The 5,551-nt window shown below is 48.2% G+C and overlaps 1 pseudogene across 1 annotated transcript; it reads right to left on the minus strand.

Annotated features, from left to right (window-relative positions):
- Positions 1-2,425: 2,425 nt before the first annotated feature.
- Positions 2,426-2,977, minus strand: LOC308429402 (large ribosomal subunit protein uL22-like; annotated as a pseudogene). The gene has a single exon. The product of its transcript is annotated as a large ribosomal subunit protein uL22-like (transcript).
- Between the last annotated feature and the right edge of the window lie 2,574 nt (positions 2,978-5,551).

The raw sequence follows: 5,551 nt of genomic DNA on the forward strand, positions 1-5,551 counted from the left end.
CCACAGCTCACCACAGCTCACCACAGCTCACCACAGCTCACCACAGCTCACCACACCTCACCAAACCTCACCACAGCTCACCACAGCTCACCACAGGCTGACCTGTGAAATTTACCTTGATGTCTTTATCTAAGCAGCTCTCATGCATGGGTGGTAAGGACACAGACACTTTACAGACCTCTATCTGTCCCCAGACCTTCTTGATGACGGAGCAGGCTAGCCTGCAGGCTTTAGTGAAGACTGTATAGCACACGTCCACTGCGCAAGCCGCTTTTCCATGCAACTGATGAATTCAGTAGCCACACCAGGCCATAGATCACCTCACGGCTGAGCTCAGTGATGGTTCTGCAGCAGTGTGGGAAACCTGGAGAGCGCTCTTGAGAAGACTGATTCAGGGCCTCCATGGGACCATTGCCTAGAGTTATTTTTTATACAACAGAAGGTGGTGGCGGCAGTTGAGACTTACGGTCACCATTGTGGAAGGGAGGGGCGTTAAAGGGTTCAGATCTCCAGCTGTGGGGGGGGAAGCAGCTGTTGAGGGCCTTTGCGTCATTCTGTGGCACGTGCGTGAAGACCAGGACGACAGGTGAACAGGGCACTTCAAATGTCAAATCGATGTCTAGGAGGTGCTGTGTTTACTCATTTCTGCTGCCCTGCCTCTAGACAGAGGCCTTGTCCCACCATCCCTGGAGAGGCCTTTGGGTATGGTGCTGTAGAGCTTGGCTGACCAACTAGTCAGAACCACAAGGCATGAGGCTTGGGGCAATCTGCCTACTTGTCTCTACATGGACAGGTCAACAGCCTCAGCCAGGACGGCCACTTCATATAAATTACAGAAAAGAGCTGAGCATGGTATCTCAAGTCTACAGTCTCATGCCTGGAGAGGCATGGGCAGAGAGCTGGTGAATTCTAGGGTAGCCTAGGCTACGGTGAAAGTTCAAGGCTATACAGAGCGGAACGAGGAGGTTGGGGCTACACAAAAGGGTGTCTGAGTCAGGAATGGCTGGCAGCTTTTGGGTCTGGGGGTCGTTTTGGGCAGGGAACAGAAAGTAGTATGTAGCCTGGCCAAGTGGATCTAAACAAGGAGCATTATCAATGGGGCACCGTGGAGCCTGGCCAGCAGCTGCGGGGTGAGGCAGGGGAGCAGTCACGCAGCTTCCCGCAAGCTAGACCCTGGGGAAGTGACATAGTGTTTGCCTGTCTGAATCTGCGTGGAAGGGGGGTGCACAGAGGACAGCTGCCTGCGCCTCTGGTTCCGGAGAGGGAAGGGGAGGCTCAGATCTCAGGCTGGCCTCTCCCGGCCTCTGCCACCAGTGTCTCTGGGAAGGCCCCATTCTGATTGTATTAGACAGGCTGCTATTGATCTGGTTGCTGTTTATCCCAGGAGCCTCATTTCAATAAACAGCAGTTTGGAAGAATTAACCAGGGACCAAGCTCACTCCCCACCCCCTTCTTCCTGCGCCTTAGTTTTCTTTGGAAGATTTATGAGGATTCCAGTGAGGTTCTAATTTGTTCCTAGGACAGCAAGATCTGAAGCAGAGGTTTGTTTGTTCTTGTGTCTTTTTGTGGGGACATGGCTCTTTCCACTCACCTAAGGGACCAAGTCAGGGTCTTTGGTGCTCAGGAGCAGCTATGATCACCAAAGAATCTCAGTCTGGGATGGAGCAAGCTGCCACACAGCTCTGGGATTGGGTCAACTCCGGGAGAATCATCCTACTGGGCATGAAGCACATCACCACATGCCCTGGGTCTCAGTCCCCTATCTGCAAAGGCAGATAGAGGATGGCAGATGTGTAGAGACTGTGTGTGTGTTAGTGTGTGTGGTGTGCACATCACAAATTATATGTATGTTCTGTGGAATGATCACACTATACCTGACGTGTATGTGAGTGTATGTGTCTGTGAGTGTGTGTGTGTGTGTGTGTGTGTGTGTGTGTGAGTGTATGTGTGTGTGTGAGTGTGTGTGTGTGTTAGTGTGTGTGGTGTGCATATCACAAGTTATATGTATGTTCTGTGGAATGATTACATCATACCTGACATGTGTGTGTGAGTGTATGTGTCTTTGAGTGTGTGTATGTGAGAGTGAGTGTGAGTGTGAGTGTGTGTGTGTGTGTATGTGTGTGTGGTGTGCACATGGGTCACACCCTGCTTCATGCTTGTTTTCACTGTTTTTTGTTTTTGTTTTGTTTTTTTTTTATATTGGTGTTCTGTCAGTATGCATGCATTAGGTCCTCTGGAACTGATATTACAGACAGCTGTGAGCTGCCATGTGGGTGCTGGGATTTGAACCTGGATCCTTTGGAAGAGCAGCTGAGCCATCTCTCTAGTCTGCTTGTCTTGTTTTGAACTCACTGCAACAGAAATTTCCCCGAGGTATTCAGTTGCGTTTTTTTAAAAACTTTATCTGCATTTATTTTATGCTGATTTATTCCTGTGCCATAAGTTTTTGTTTCTTCAGTTTCTTCTGGGATATCTTTTTCTTCTGTGCAACCTCCTCTCCTGGCTTTGGAACGATCTGTTCTTTCTCAGTGAGGATCATCTCAGTGTGGCAGGGGGAGCTCATGTATGGTTAATCCTGCCATGAGCTCTGTAGGTTCCCCGGCGCATCTTAGGTGCCTTGTTCACCTGGATGTGTTCGATGACCAGAGAATCTACATCTAAACCCTTAAGTTCACATCACTCTCTGTATTCTTAAGCATGTGCAGCAAAAACTCAGCACTCTATCTTGGCCACCGTCCCTGTGTCCAGCCCCACTGTTCGGCCTGGGCGCACCTACCGACTCTACCATTATACAGCAGGAATGGCACACATTGCTTCTTTAAAGTGACATTCTTCAGATACTTGGTGGCTTTTCGGCTATGCATGCCCTTGATGGCCTGGGCAGTTTCCCAGGTGTTCTTAAAGTGAACATGAAGGTTTGAACTCTGGATTTGCATAATTTTGTGGGGTTTTCTGGGTCAAGAGAGAAGCGAATCATCTTCCCAGGTCACCTCTGGCTGCTTACAGCAAGAGCTCAGTTGTCTTTTAAAAACAGGTTTTAAATGTCTGCCCAGGGATGATACCACCCTCAGTGGTGTTCGGGCTCGGCATCAGTCGTTAATTAAGAATATACCTGCAGACTTGACCACAGGCCAGTTTAATGGAGGTATTTTTCTCAACTTAGGTTTCTTCTTCCTAGGTGTCTCTAGTTTATGTCAAGGTGACAAAAAATATTAGCAGCATAGGAGACATCAGAATTCTTCGGGTCATGTGCAGACCACATACCATTGCCACCGATGTTTAGGCTGTTAGATGCATCAGAGTTACCAGCACCATTGTGTGTATGTTAGTTTTGTTTCTTTGTGTATAGCCATGTTGTTCTGAAACTTGCTCTGGTCTTGAACTCAGAGATCTGCCTACCCCTGCTCCCTGCAACTCCCAGTGTGGGACTAAGGGCCTGCACCACCACCCAGCTAGGTTACCGTTTTCTATTTCTCCTTCTGCTCTTTGCTCCCCTTTCTGGCTTTTTAGAACAATCAAGTCTTTTGTTGTATATGTGCATGTTCATGGTATATGCACGTATGTGTGTTGGTCACAAGAACCTTTATAATGTAAAACTGTGGAAACCTTAGACACTGTCCTCAGGAAAGCCTGTAAGACTGGGTCTCACCAACTACACTAGACTGGCTGACCAGTGAACCCAAAGATCTACCTGTCTCCACCTCTCTGGATGCTGACCACAGCACTTTTGGGAACTGAACTCATGTCACCACGTTTGCAAAGCAAGCACCGTACCCACTGAGCCATCTCCCCAGCCCTAGTCAGGAAATGAGTGTGTTTCTCCTCTGCTGGTTCATATGGCAACCCTCTACTGTGTTTTCAATGGTTGTATTGGGGATCAGTGTCTGAGACATGACACGAACTGTCTTAGAGGGAGACAGGTTGCTTCCATTCCTAGTTCTGTAGCATGTTTCCAGCCACTGTGCATTATAAACCTCAACATACATCATGATAATGAAAGCTTTTTAAAAATGTTTTTTAAATAAGCTCTCACCTGAGCAGCGACTGGCCTGCATCTCACTGTGCACAGCATAGTGTCATAGTCTCCTGTTTCTTCTTGTATATATTCATACATACATAATACATATATGTGTGTGTATACATATACACATATGTACATACATATACACACATATATACAGGTATACACACATAATGTATACATAAATATGTATTAATATATTATCTATTGTACATATTATGACTATACATTTATATACACATATATGCATACATATGTATATGAAGGAATAAGAAATATACTATGTAAGTTGTTAAAATGGGATTTTACTGAGTCACTTTCAGAAGAACCTGGAGGCAAAGAAACAGAAGGGGACACAAGAGCCACTTATATGTACCTATATAACACTGGGGTGGCTTTTGAAGATTTATTTATGTGTATGGATGGGTGCTTTCCCTGCATGTATGTGTGAGTACCGACCACATGCATTCCTTGTGCCTGCTGAGGTCAGAAAGAGCGTCAGATCCTCTGAGACTGGGTTGGCAATTGTAAGCTATCATGAGGGTGCTGGGAATTGAACTTGGGTCCTATGGAAGAATAGCCAGTGTTCTTGGCAACTGCTCCATCCCTCGAGTTCTGTTGCATGGTCACTGTCACTTTCTAGCTCCTGGAGCCTCAGCTGTGCGGCGAGGAGGAACACAGCTGTGGACTGAGGAAGGAGCAGTCTTATTTCCTTTCGTGGGTAGTGGCAGCAATGTATTAGAATATGAAGGAGTTATCAGAACCCAGACTTTTCTGGGCAATGTAGATTTCCTAGAGTGTGTGCAGAAACTTGGAGGAGTCTTTGGGGAGACTTTCAAGTGGAGCCTCCCTACTCTGCTGACCCCCTACTCTGCTGACCCCCTACTCTGCTGACCCCCTACTCTGCTGACCCCCTACTCTGCTGACCCCCCTACTCTGCTGACCCCCTACTCTGCTGACCCCTCTACTTGCTGACCCCCCTACTTGCTGACATACCTACCCCTAGGCCCTCCCTGCAGAAGGTCCATTGGGTGCAGAGGGGACCGTGCCTAAGGGAACATGTCTGAGCCCAGGGGTTAAGCCAGTGGGGATGGGGATGGGGAATGTGCCCTGGGGTGAAGCAGAATAGGATAGGGCTGCTTGCCTTTGCCGCAGGTTGCTACAGCTGCAGCCTTGACTGAATTGGCATGGTGCCTGGTGAGGGAGACCCCAAAGTATCCATGCAGGGGCTAAGGCCTTGCATAGCAGGAAAGGCCTATGGATTTAGTTTAGTATCACGGCCAGCGTACTGAGAGCCTCACAGGCCTGAGTGGGAGGCCTGGAGCCCGGGGCAGGACAATAGCCTCTGCAGGTGATGGATCGTGGTGTCTGCCCTGGTGCAGCAGACGAGGGGCTGCACTTGGCCTCGATCGCTCCCCAGGGACCATTCCCGATCGATGGCATTCTGTGCTCAGCCCCAGCAGCCTATGATAAATGACCTGGAATTGATTTCTACTTAATTGACAATTTGGTGAACCTGTTTGCAGAATC

Source organism: Micromys minutus, assembly GCF_963924665.1.
Source record: "Micromys minutus genome assembly, chromosome: 13".
Lineage (NCBI taxonomy): Eukaryota > Metazoa > Chordata > Mammalia > Rodentia > Muridae > Micromys > Micromys minutus.